The sequence below is a fragment of the Panthera onca genome, chromosome D4 (assembly GCF_046562875.1).
Source record: "Panthera onca isolate mPanOnc1 chromosome D4, mPanOnc1 haplotype 2, whole genome shotgun sequence".
In the NCBI taxonomy this organism is placed as follows: domain Eukaryota; kingdom Metazoa; phylum Chordata; class Mammalia; order Carnivora; family Felidae; genus Panthera; species Panthera onca.
This window is the reverse complement of record NC_138351.1, coordinates 10,647,292-10,661,666: the sequence shown is the minus strand read 5'-3', so window position 1 is coordinate 10,661,666 and position 14,375 is coordinate 10,647,292. Positions and strand designations below refer to the sequence as shown.

Below are 14,375 nucleotides of genomic sequence, written 5' to 3'. Positions count from 1 at the left end.
CTGTCTTACTCAAGGTTACATTCTTCCCTGAGGGAAGCCCATATCCAACGGCTGGTCCAAATGGATATAGGAATGCCTGGGCTCTGTGCCTCAATTAAGGATGTACCTCAAGAGTAATTTCAACTTCAGACCTTTCCATGAGGTCTCAGCTGAGAACTCAGTTGCAAATATATCATAGTCCTAGTTCTTTCGCTTTTGCACAGGTGTGGTTTCCAAGACAACTGACCAGTAAACTTCCCACATGCAAATCTTCATGTTAGAGTCTGTTTCTAGGGAACCTAATCTATGACAGCTGGTACAAGGAACTGTCCTAGGAAGAGGGTTCCAAAATGGGATTTTGAACCTGGGTCACCTGTGGGCTGGCTAGGACTGAAGCCCTAATCATTGGTCGTAGGTGGAGTACAGATAACACCTGGCATGTATCGCAGTTGTTAATGGCGTTGAACTTGAATGAGACACAGGTGGATGGGAATGCAGTGCTGTGTGCAGTATTTCAAGCTTTTGAGAGGTTCATGTAGGAAGGAGGATTATGGAATTGGATAACTCTTGCTAGGGCCTATTGAGGAACTTGGAAAAGACAATAGACTGAGGGTGATTAATTTCAATTTAATCCTAAGTGTGAAAGCCAGGAAGCTCATGGCAGCATATAAAAAGATTCTCATCTGCTGCAGTTGGAAAACAGAAAAAGCAGAGGATTCTAACTTAACCCTCAATTGTACAGGTAGCAGAGTCCCAGAGAAGACTAAACTTTAGACTCTGACAAGTCTGCCCTGGCAAGATTAGGACACTGATTGGAAAAAAAGTGAGACCTTGGGATTTGACATGGTGATATTTTGTATCCTCAAAGTGTTTCCTTTTTTCCCAAACCCTCTGGGCTACAGCAGGCTCATGTCTCCATGCCCCCCTTTTTTGAAGAAGATGCAGAAGTATTCATCTTGAAAGACAGTATGTAGCCCTCTCAGGATCTACCTTCACCACTTTCCTGGCCACCAGACCCACAGTTAGTGTCAGATAACAACATAATCTAGCAGAGGAAGTGCTCTTATGCTAAGGGAGGAAAGAAACCATACCCCTAAGCTGTAGGACTCAGACAATTTATACCAGCAGGAGCTAGGAAAACATAGATTCTGTGGGTATGAATCAGATGGGGAGGAGAGAGTTATAGTTGTATACATTGATGTAGGAGTCTACTGTTGTGATAGAGGATTTAACATTGGGGAAAGGGGATAAACCAAATATATATGTGGACTCATTGACATGGAGTTCACACTGACATTGATTTATATGACCCCCAAACGTCATCATCATTCTCCTGTTAAAGTAGGGACGTATGGGGGCCAAGTCATAAATAATGTATTGGCCAGGTTTGGATTATAGGGGGTCCACTGGGTTCAGGGCCCATCCAGTGATCACTTTGTTGGTTCTTGAATGTGTAATTGGAATGGACATCTGTGATCATTGGAAGAACTCTCTCATCAGTTCCTTAGACATTGTGGTAAGAGATTTTATAATGAATAGGACCAGTGGAGGCCTCTGAATCTGTCCTATGCCTGATGTTCAACCAAATAGTTTCCCAAATTTTAACTGCTGTGTCAAGTGTGGGAATCTTTACAGATTAATGTCATCAGGTACATAGTATGTACCCATTGACTTGTCAAATAGTCTTTTTTCTGTTCCTATGAAGAAAGAAGACCAGATACAGTTTGCATTTACATGAAATGGTCAACAATATACGTTCATGGTCTTATCCCAAGGCTGTGTTTACTCTCCTACCCTCAACAGAGTCTGACAATTTACTCTCACACAATACAGTTCAAAGGGAACTGGACCATTTGGATATTTTGTGGAATATCACACTGGTTCACATTACTGATGACATTTTGGTATTTGGACCAGATGAGAAAAATGTGGAAAATACACTGGAGGCCATTGTGAAATATAGACAGTCCAGAGAGTGACAGACAAGATTCAGGGTCCTGCAACATCAGTGAAATTTTAGGGGTGTGGTGCATGTAAGGGCAGTCACGTCAATAAAGGGAAAAATATTGCATCTTTTTCTTGGCATTCTTAGGAAGGAAATAGAACATACTGTAGATTTCTTTGGGTTCTGCAAGTAGCACATTCCATATTTAGGAATACTACTTACACCCATTTACTAACTGACAAGGTTGTCAACTTTAAGTAGGGGCTCTGAGTAGGAAGGGGTCATGTGGCAAGTCAAGGGTGCCTGTCAGATCATACAACCTAGTATGGCTTGGGGTATCTGAGGTAATTATATGACGGGAAAGAGGCCCTATGGAGTTTATGAAAAGCCACAAGAGCTCTTGAGGAAGGCCATGCTATCTGTAGTAGGATATTATACACTTTAAAAACTGATTCCTGGTGTACTACTGAGCCCTGGTGGTGTTGGAGCACCTCAACATGGGATATCAAGGGACCATCCAGAGGTCATTTCTGTTAGAGCTACCGAGTCATAATGTCAGGTGGGCCCAGTGGAAATTCATTGTAAGCTGGCAGTTGTACATTCAGGATTGAACGTGAACATGGCCAAAAGGGTGCAAATAAGATGCTCCGGCAACTCCCAGACCACCATTATTTACCACTATCCCATTTTCTCTGTTTCAGCTCATACCTGCATAGGGAGGGTTCCTATGTCCAACTGACAGGAGAGGGAAGAGTCTGAACTTGACTTATGGATAGACACAAGGTGAAAATGGTTTGCTGCTGCACTGCAGCCCTGCTCTTAAGTGGCCCTGAAAAATATGGAGGGGAAGTCATCCCAATGGGCAAAGCTTTGGAAGGTGGATCTGGTATCCACATGGTGTGGAAAGAGATTTGGATATAAGACTATAAATGGCTATGGGTAGTGGTGGGTGGTTGGTGGTTTTCCAGGAGCTTGGAGGAGGAAAGGATATTAGAAACAGGGAGATTGGGGCAAGTAACAGGCATGAAAATGGACCTATGAGAGTAGGCTTGAAGTTTGAAGGCCTTTGTATCACTTTTTATTTCTCATGAGAAAATCTTCGTGGAAGAGGCAATAGACAGAATGACTTGAACAGTTGATATCAGCCAGACTAATCGGTCACTGCATTTTTAGCATGCAGGCTCCTAAATAGAGAATCTTTGGTGACAGGGATGGGAAACACTGACTGGACCCAACAGGATGGGCTCTCACTCACCAGTGCTGATGTAGCTCTTGCTGCTGCTGAATGTTCAACCTACTAACCTGTCAACCCTGAGCCTCTGATACAGCACCATTCTTCAAAACCAACTAGCCACTGTGGACACCCCTTCACTCTAAAAGGGGCACCAGTTCATTTTAACTGGAACTGACACATATTCCAAGTATGGGTTTGCCTTTCCTGATGGCAGGACCCTGGTCGCCATACTATTAGATACCTTAAAGTGTGTTTTATTCACTGAAACAGAATACCGCAAAATACTGCCTGAGACAAGGGGCTCACATCAAAGAGGGTACGGCAATGAGCACATGACCAAGGGTCCACTTGTCCTATCACATACCACACTATTCGAAGCCATCAGCTTACAAGGAAGTGGAGAAGCCTTTTGAAGGTGTAGCTAAGGTGTCATTTTGCAGGTGGTAAACCTGTGACCATGGAGACTATGAAAGATACAGCTGTGTTCTTAGTAGGTGGAACACTTGAGTGTAGGAACCAAGGGTTGGAAATAGAAGTAGCCCTGCTTATCATCACTCACAGTGACTTACTTGGAGGAATTTCTGCAACTCTAAGCTCTTTCTTTCTTTCTTTCTTTCTTTCTTTGAGGTTCCCAGAGGCAGAATACTTCCACAGGGGACACAGCAAGAATCCTATTATGTTGTAAGCTATGACTGTCACCTAGCCACTTTGGGCTCTAATTGCCAAGGTATTGCAGACCAGGAAATGAGTCATCATCCCAGCAGGAGTAATTGACCTTGATGTTAAGAGAAGATAGGGCTGCTCTTACATAACAGGAGGCAGGGAAGAGTGCCTTTGATTCCCAGGTGATCTAATGGGGGTGTTTCTTGGTTGTCTTTTGTACAATTTTGATAGTAAATGGACAGATACTGCAGCTATAGCCTGAGAAGGGCCTGTTGACCAGGATTTAGACCCCTTAGGGATGAAAGTCTTGAGTCCCCACCTGGTAGACCACCAAAGTCTAAACAGGTACTAGCAGAGGGTAAGAGGAGTCTAGAATGGCTAATAAAGAAGTCATTGAATACCAAGTGTGTCCCCATGACCAACTATAAAGGCAGAAGTCCTAATTTGTCTCAGTAACTGTCCTCTTGAAAGGTTCCCTAGGAAAAGTCACAAATTAGAATCTTGTGGGAGTTATTTCTAGAAGGAATGGACTCACTATATGAAGTTTTGGGTGGCAAGGAGGGGTTTTTAGTGGATCTGTGGCATGCCCAGATCCTCGGTTAGGACTGAGGACTTATTTCTCCAAATACCACAAGTATGGTTGCTGAACATTCAGACCTGAGTCCATTTTAGGGACATGCCCTCAGCTGGACGAAGCTACCTCACCCAAGTTTACATCTTCTTTTTTGGGATAGCCTGCATTCAGCGATTGGTCAAAGCATGGAGACAAATGTCTGCCTCTTTTTGTCTCAATGGGTGGTGGTCAGATGGATCATTCTAGCTTTCTAGCTCCCTGTGGAATGGTTCAAGGCTGTTGTTACAGTGTTGTAGTTCACCTTTTCCATTTGCCCAATCCCGCTTCTCCTGCTCCCTTGAAGGAGTTATTCCCTTAATTCCCTTCATACAGGTCTTCATACCAAAGTCTGTTTCCTGAGAAATCCAAACTATAACACATAAAACAATCTGTAAACCCTAAAATAAAACATAAGGGATGCCTACTGCTCCCAGTCATTGTAGGTTGAGTTTTGTTAAATTCAATTTTTATAGAGGGACCTTTCCTGACATTGTTGTTGGACTTTAAGTGTACCCTACATGCATTCCAGGAGTCCTCTATCCCCTTATTATGTTAATTAGAGACACAGAAATTCTCTGAATTCCCAGCTGTAGGAAAAGTGTTTGCTGAGGAAGACATCATCTTGATGTGGATTTGCATTTTTCTGTAGGTTTATTTGGTGGCCATGCCAGCTGTCACTTTTCAGCTGCTTTGAGTTGGCTTATGTTGTCATTGCCCTCTGGATGCCATTAGAGAAAAATTTATTTCATTATTGCATGCCTCCTGTGCTGGTTAAACATTTGCGCACAGATCATTTCATCTAGTTTTTGAAACAAGATTGTGAACTAGACATTATGTGTAATTAGCAGATGAGGAAAACTGAAACTCAATACAGCTAGCTAGCACATTGTAATAGTCCAGATTCAAAGCCACATCTTGACTGCAGGTCTCATATTCCCTTCTCACCTTCATAAGATAGTCATGACACCTGTGTGGACTTCTATCTGGTGCCTGGACCAGGCCAGAGTGGCCTTCTATGTTAAACAGTCACCTATAATGAACTAGAGTCTATGGAAAAACTTTTGAAACTTTCCATGTTCCTTTTCTAACTGACATGGACCCACTCTCAGTGATGGACACTGTTTTTTCCAATTTTGGGAGGCCCTTAAATCCTGGTTGGGATGTTGTAACACTGTTCTGGCTAAACCCTTTCCTCTTACGTGAGGATAGCCCAGGGAAGCCAGAGAAGTTCTCATTTGTGAGGACCCGCAAATAGGCAGTGGAGAAGTTCAGCAGGCTCTGTCACTCTTATTTGTTTGTTTTCTTCTACAGTCAGTATGACTGAGAAAGTCACTCTGTTAGTCACAGTGTAGATTTGTAGTCCTCGGCTGGGAAAAGGCTTGTTGGTGAAGTCTGATACTGAAAAGTAATCTTCTTCAGGAAATGAGTACCAAAGAGCTGTTATTCTGTGTAATAACAAAGAAACAATAAGGATCCCATGAGAGAAAGTCGTTTGGCAACTGATGGACAATGCTCATTATCATCTGAGCAATCAAATAAAAATACCTTCAAACCCGGAAGAGTGGGTTTCTGTGTTTTAAATATAGATTCTTGTTTTTCAAATGGGACTGTTTCCAAATGACTTCCTGACCTCCTGGGGTAGAGTTAACAATTGAAGGCAGTTGTGCATTGGGGGGGGGGGGGGGGGGGGGAATGAAATGAGCCTAGCACTGGTGCAAACTGCTGAATGTATCTTCTCGCGTTTTGTATTTGAAACAAAGGATCTTTAGGTATACATCCATGAATATGCAGTAGCAAATGTATTGCATCCAACTAATATTTGGTGGCAAATTGTCATCAGCGTCATTCACTGGGTTAGTCTAGAAGGCTCAACAGGATTCATAGTGAAGCTGGTCCCTTTGGAAGAGGATACAGGGCAAAATATATAAAGCCAGGCTTCTTATGATGCTGAAAACTCCGTGTGATGATTCACTTTAAAAAATCTGTGAATTTTTTCAAGAAAGAAATCACTTTGCCATACTGCCTCCCATCTATGTAAGTCTATCATTTGGTGTGTGGAACTAAACTCAAAGAAGCAGCTGGTGAGAGTGACCTGACTAGGTTGGCAGGTTCGTTGGCCATTCTTCAGAACGCATTAAAAAAAAAAGAGAGAGAGGAGGATTTTTGCCATTAGCCCTGAAAGTGTGTCTGTTTCATGTGGCTTCCAGGAGAAGAGATGATAGAGAAATAGCCCCCATTATTTCCACATATGAATTTTGGCTTGATGTTCCTAAAGGATTTGAAAATTCTGTATGTATTGTTGCAACCCGATTTATTTAAACAGCACCAAAAACATAAAAAACAAAGAAACAAACAACAGAAAGTTCTTTATGTTGTTGCATTTATCATGTTGTCATTTCAATGTAACTATCTTAAAAAAAGATTCCCCTCGGCCTTATTTCTTCCTTTTTTTTTTTTTTTTTTTTTTTTTCCTTATTTCTATCTAGGAATTTTTCTTTCAGGAAAATTTCAGGTTTAAAGAAAATCTTTTTTTTTTATGACTAGTTATTTAAACTAAAAATCCTTAAAAAAAAAAAAAAAAGAGAGAGAGGTTAGAGAGGGAGAGAGCCAAAGCATAAGAGACTCTTAAAAACTGAGAACAAACTGAGGGCTGATGGGGGGTGGGAGGGGGGGAGGGTGGGAGATGGGTATTGAGGAGGGCACCTTTTGGGATGAGCACTGGGTGTTGTATGGAAACCAATTTGACAATAAATTTCATATATTGAAAAAAAAATTAAAAAATAAACAAATAAAAATAAATAAATAAACTAAAAATCCTTTTACAGATAAAAAAGGGGCCTTTTGGGTGTGATTAAACAAAAAAAATCATTAAAATATGTATTGATTCATTGATTCAATATGTGTCGAGTGATAACTCTGCCCCAGGCACAATTCCAGGTCATGGGTAATAGCCTACGGGAAGAAAAGTGCTAGAAACATACTAGGGATTTGAAAAATTGTCAAACTTCCCTCTACATCAGCTTCTGGCCTTCCCTCTACATCAGCTACTGGAGGTGATAGGGAGGGAAATGAGCGCTGTTGATAAATTACAACATTTTGCTGCGCCTGTAGTTTAATTAGGATCTTAGTTCAGAGGTGTATTCAAATGTGTAAACAGAAATCTCTGAACCAAAAACATCTTGAGTAATCTCAAAGAATGCACTTGCTCAAACTCGTATTGAGCCCGATTCCCTAAAAATGATTTCCCAGTCTAAGAAGGCTGACTAATTAAAAATGGTATATCTGCGTAAAAAGTATTAGTTTTGGTTGTAAGCGACAGAAACCGGTGCCAGATAGCTGAGTGGGGGAGGCAGAGGAAGATTTATTCTAAGGCTGTAGCAGTTTTCTCAGGAAATCCAAGGACGAGAATACAGCTGAACCTTAGGAATAAAATAAACGAAGACCTTGCTGTCAAAATCTCCTCTGTTTTCTCTTGTCTGTGTGTTGACTTCATTCTCTCCGTTTGCAGACGGGCTTTCCCAGCTCTGCCCTTCAGCTGGTCGGAAACCATGGCCATGGAAAGCCTCCTTTTTCGTTTGATACAGACCCTCAAGCCAAACAGATGGAGACTATCACTCAAGGTAAGAACTCCCATTTCTCTGACCCATATAGGGTTACAAGATCACCTCGGACCAGTCAACTGAGACTGGGTGGGTGGGTGGGGTCATATTCTAGAACTGGACCGCCAGGAGCTCAGGGGTGGTTGGAAGTGGAGAAGGTAGGTCTTATGAAGGGGTGACCAAAAGGTCTTGGTGAGAAACTGTGCAGTCAACAGAGTAGTTGTCCACAGAAGTTAAAGCTATTTTGTCTACCTGTATTCATTTTACATTTAAAAAATTTGTGTGAAAAAATCTGGCAGTAAACTGGGATTGGCAAACTATGGTTTGCAGGCCACATCTGGCCTGTGGCCTGTTTTTGTAACTGCCTGTGAACAACATTTAAAAAGTATTGTTAAAGGGGTGCCTAGGTAGCTCAGTCAGTTAAGCATCCGACTCTTAACCTTGACTCAGGTCATGATTTCACAGTTTGTGAGTTCGAGCCCCACGTCAGGTTCTGCACTGATGGTGTGGAGCCTGCTTAGCATTATCTCTGCCCCCTCTCTCTCTGCCCCTACCCAACTCATGCTTGCGTGCTCTCTCTCTCTCTCTCTCAAAATAAACTTAAAAAAATAAAATAAAAACACAATTTGCTTTCTAAAAGTAAACAGGAACATTGATATTATAGCAATTTTAATGTTTCAAAATTAAATTTAAAACATAGATTTTTTTGGGGCGCCTGGGTGACTCGGTTGAGCGGCCGACTTCGGCTCAGGTCATGATCTCACGGTCCGTGAGTTCAAGCCCCGCGTCGGGCTCTGTGCTGACAGCTCGGAGCCTGGAGCCTGTTTCGGACTCTGTGTCTCCCTCTCTCTGACCCTCCCCCGTTCATGCTCTGTCTCTCTCTGTCTCAAAAATAAATAAACGTTAAAAAAAAATTAAAAAAAACAAAAAAAACCATAGATTTTTTTTAATACTTATTTATTTTTGAGAGAGAGAGAGACAGTGTGCCAGTGGGGGAAGGGCAGAGAGAGAGGGCGACACAGAATCTGAAGCAGGCTCCAGGCTCTGAGCCATCAGCACAGAGCCCGACGCTGGGCTCGAACTCACAAACTGCGAGATCATGACCTGAGCCAAAGTCGGATGCTTAACCAACTGAGCCACCCAGGCGCCTCTGACCATACATGTTTTGATGCCACATAAATGCCATAGATGCTGCTTTGAGTGCTTATAGTTCTTAATCAACAGAATAGTACAATCTGAGTATTGTAAGTACAGACTAAAATCTAAATGAATAGAGTGGTCCACTCTACATGATCACATTTTATCCAGAAACCATCCTGGTTTCAATCTCTCCCCTCTCATGTCCTCTCTTTCCCCTCGTATTTACATAAGCTTGTCTATACACCATCCACAAAGCCTTTGAGAGCATGTAAAGAGAAAAATGTATAGGCACAATCTGTGTTTATCTGTAACCATATTTTACATCACATACTGCCTACAAAAAAATCACCCTTGTAATATTTTTATCGGAAATAAAATCTAGGGGTGAAAAAGTATATCTTACTGACTTTATGGTACTTCATTTAACACCTACAGTACAAAGCCCCATTTGGAAAAGATCTTTCTGAAAGAGGGGTTATCTCATCAATCAAGCACTTCCTGTGTGTGTATTGTAAATAATAAATGTATGCCACATGTGTGGCTGGAGGAACAGGGAAAAAACTCTATTGGCATGCTGAGGAAATACAGCTAAAATAACTTCTACCAACGCAGTTCATTCCACTCAGCAAAAATTGGCCAAGCCAAATTCATCAATATTGATTTCAGGTTTCATCAGCAGGGACTTTTTGAGCAAGACTCTCTTAGTTACATTTTCCATTTGACATTTCTCATTAGACTCAAAGTGTTCACTGTGTATAAGTCTTTTCATGTAACTCAAAACTGAACTCATCAAGCAACCTTTCCAACAGAAAGAAGGAGTAGATGCATTTGCTTCTTGAAAAAGTAAATTTCTCTCTTTAGACAGTTGTCCTCTGTCAACCCAGAATCCTGGCTTCCTCATCATTCTTTCTTTTGGAGTTAAGATTTTATTTGTTTGTTTTTGTTTTTCATCAGTCACAAAGAAAGGTAATGTCTCTTGGCAGAGCAATATTGGAAATATCACGTGGCACTGATTCTGAGGAATCCCTCTGCTGGCTGTTTAAGGGAATATAATACTCTCGTCAGGGCTTTTGGAGTAAACCTCATTCTGTTCTCTTGGCTCCAGAATCTAGATCTGTTTGTACCTCTAAATGACTCTTGTTTTTCTGGAGCTCTCCATGTCCATAGGATGAAGAATAAATCACCAAGTAGTGCTCATGTGTTGAGATGGATGTTAAGTCAGGTTATATGTTATGCTCATCTTCCTGTTTTATACCCTCCTGACTCCTGCCTTTCTCCTAAGCAGTACCCATAGTTGTTATTTTGTACTCAGAATAAGTATTAGAAAAGAAGCAATAGTAAACTGAGAAATATAACTCCTTAAAAAGGGGGAATATTTTAAAAACTTACTTTACTTTAATGACAAAGATAACTTCTGTGTTTACAGTCATTCACCCCTCTCTGTTAAGAAGTCTATGTACATTGTTCCTGCCCCTTGGGACGTGGAGGTAGGCACTTGATCCAAATTAGGCCAGGTAGCTTTTTTGGATCCTGAAAATGTGAACCATGGACTGGAATGGTCAGGAGGCCATGACTCCTTGGAGGCGTGCTAGGAGTAAATTAGCTCATTAGAGAGAACTTCTGCATAGTTATCGAGACTCTAGGGATGTACTGGTGTCTATCTGTCTCAAGGCTTCACTGTTCAACTGTTTCTTTGGTTTCAATGAATTACCTTCTGCTTGAATTTCTCAGAATTGATTTCTGTGGCTTGAAACAAAAACAGATATACTTATCTTATAGTAACTGGTTGTACATACAATATAATCAATTTATGACTTATTTCAATATTTTAGCATTGAATAAAAAATATTTTCATGTTTTTATTTGTTGGGAATGGAAAGAATGGAGTGATTGTTTGTGTAAATATTCATGAACTGAAAATGATTCTATGGTTCAAGTTGTCATGCACTTTACTGGGGCTGGGTCTTTTGCAACTGTAGAACACTTCCAATCAAAATCAGAATATTTTTAAGGTACAATTTGCTGAGATTTATGATGACTTTCATGCAAACCAGCAGAATTTGCACTTTGCAGTTCCTTAACATTCCCGGATCATTCTGAATCTGTAATCCCCTGCTCAGTAATTGGGATGGCTCTCGGTGCTGTATGTATGTTAACCTAGACTCAAAATCCTATGTAAGCAAACAGAGGAGTGTGAGAGAAGGGTACACTTGGGTTTACCTTTGGGGTAAACCTCATGTATCCATCAATGAAACCTCATGTTTTTTGTTAGGGAGTTTACTTTCCACAAACAGTTGTTCATTTTCTTCTCTTTCACTATACTTATATATGAGATGTGATTGTATGAAATATTCTTACGGTAAGGTCTGTGTCTTACTCAGCTGTGTCCCTCATGCCACATGATTCTTGGTGCACAGGGGGTTGACACAATGAATGAATGAATGTTGAACAAATAAATATATATACCTGCTGTGTTTGTATATGTTTGTGTTTATATATTATAAAACACAAAGCATCACACCTCAATTGATGTATTACTTGAGGTCCAAAAAATTTTATGAAAAGAGAATTCTTGTCAGTTGAATTGAATTTGAAGTGGGTCAAGGTCAAGTGTTATCTCAAAGAGTTTCTTTATGACTCCTTTTATGGTGGAAATAATCATCTCCAGGGAATCCTTTCGGTAGTTTGGGTTATCATGTCACAGCTTTGCTTATATCAAAGTACAGGGGTAAATACTTCTCATGTAGACCACGTAACTTACCTGAATGTGATTCTCGCTGCCCAGGGCTCAGGTTTGCATTTAGTAAAAATTAAGAGCAGGAGTCGGGGAGGTAGAGGAGCAGTCCACCCAGCAAGGGAGGGGCCTGCAGGGGATTTATTGATCAATTAGCAATCCATATCCAAAGCCAGATGGTAGGACCACCAGAGTTGCTTTAACTTTTCATCTTAATGTATTTATAGACCCACAGAACATGTTTCATAGTAAGGAAGTCTTAAAGCAAAATGGAAAGAATTTTAACATAGATGGTGGGTATTTAGACATGTAAAATCTAGCCACCACACTTATATTGATCAGATTTGACTATGTTTTACATAAGTTGGATTCCTAGTTATTTTGTGTTCTCTCACAATGGAAATGAATGTCCTAATTGTGAAACCTGGAGTTCCCTTTGAATCCCTCATAAAAATGAGGGTACTAGTCAAATGTATCCTACTTCAAAAAATAGATTTGAAATCATTGCAGCCTTCTGTTAATAAGAAGATGCTAATTGAACCCAGTGGCTTAAAAGTACCACTGTGTAGATATTTTGAGAGGGGATTTTAATTATCACAATATCCAGTGAGATTAAAAACGGGAAGTTCTTTTTAGGGAAATGGAAATGTGACCTATTTGCGAGGGAAACTTCAGAACATACAATGTTTTCCTGCCTCCTGTAGGAACATGACCTTTTGGAACACTTTTACATGGATATCATTTATTCCTTTTAAATATTCCTTTTTTTTCAAGCTTTTTGGTTTCATGCCCAACACCAATTAATGATGTCTCTGAAAAGATGAGGCACACTGAGTGATGGGGCCACATGCACTGCTGTGACCTAGAGATTGTTTTAATGACACATTGACACTCAGTGTAGAGATGAACCTTGTTGCTTTTGAAGGATGACATTCCCTCATGCCTGGGCAGAGTTTGGATAATCTTTGAGATTCCTGCCCTGAAGATTAAATTAAGATCCTAGAGCAACCTTTGGGAAGATCATTTTTATCACTTGTAAATTAATGATTATATTCATTTCCTGGGGATGCCATAAGAAAATACCACAACCTGGGTGGCTTCAAGTGACCAAAATGTATTCGGTCACCGTGGTGGAGGCAGGAGGTCTGAAATTGAGGTGAGGACAGGGTGTGTTCCTTCAGAGGGCCTGGAGGGAGAGTCTTCTCTGTGCCTCTCTCCTAGCTTCTGGTTGTTGATGGCAATCCTTGGTGGCTTTTGGCATGCAGCCTCATAGCTCCAATCTCTCTGTCCTTATTTAACATTCTCCCTGGGTCTTCATACTGTCTTCTTTTAGAGACAACACCCATATTGCATTAAGGACTCACCCTACTCCAGGATGACTTCATCTTAACTAATTACATCTGCCATGACCCTCTTTCCACAAAAGATCACAATTTGATGTATTGGGGCTTAGGACTTCAGCATATCTTTTTTTTTTTTCTAAGCTTATTTATTTATTTTGAGAGAGAGAGAGAGAGAGAGAGAGAGAGAGAGAGAGAACCCGTGTGTTCAAGTATACAAGTCGGGGAGGGGCAGAGAGAGGGAGAGAGAATCCCCAGAAGGCTCAACACACTGTCAGTGCAGAGCCTGACATGGGACTCAATCCCATGAACTGGGGGGTCTTGACCTGAGCCAAAATCAAGTCTGATGCTTAACTGACTGAGCCACCCAGCTGTCCCCAGCATATCTTTTGAGTTGACAGAATTCAACCCACAACACTAATTATTTGTAGTGATTTTTAAAATATTTTTTAATGTTGGTGTATTTTTGAGAGAGAAAGGGAGCGTGAGAGAGAGAGAGTGAGCACAAGTGGGGGAGGGGCAGAGAGAAAGAGGGAGACACAGAATCCGAAGCAGGATCCAGGCTCTGAGCTATCAGCACAGTGCCCAAAGCAGGGCTTGAACCCACAAACAGTGAGATCATGACCTGAGTTGGGTCAGTCGGTTAAGTCGGATGCTTAACCGACCGAGTCACCCAGGTGCCCCTGTAATGATTTTTTAAAGAAGTGAGAGATTGCTTTTTGATCTATTATGGGAGTATAATTGCTTGATGACCTGGAGTCCAGGGGTGGGGGCTGAGTATCTCTTCGCTAGCCCACTTTGGAGGTTTTCCATAGAAAGAAGAGAGCCTTTTAATGTACTCCAGGTACCTCCTTCAAGTTAAGTCTGCCTCACCACGGACTTCCTGGAATCCTAGACATGGACACTGCACAAGGCCTAGAGGACGTCTTGTCCTGTGCTTTTCAAAGCAATGAGTCCTTCATCAAGCTTTTGGGGGCACTTAATTGTTAAATAGAGGAAGGCTGAGCTGCTTTCCTAGATGCAGTGGTGAAGATGACAGAGCCCATTATGCATCTGTTCCCTCAACTTAAAACCCTTGAGGCACCTCCACGGGCTTTGCATTCGAATCAACTGATCACCTTTTTAGTA

General features: G+C 41.2%; 1 long non-coding RNA gene across 1 annotated transcript in view; it reads left to right on the top strand.

Moving 5' to 3' along the window:
- Nucleotides 1-7,946: 7,946 nt before the first annotated feature.
- LOC144614071 (uncharacterized) overlaps nucleotides 7,947-14,375 on the top strand; it is a 178,689-nt gene continuing 172,260 nt past the window's right edge. The window contains exon 1 of the long non-coding RNA XR_013551602.2: nucleotides 7,947-8,054. This is a non-coding gene — a long non-coding RNA (uncharacterized LOC144614071). The remainder of the gene's footprint in view (nucleotides 8,055-14,375) is intronic.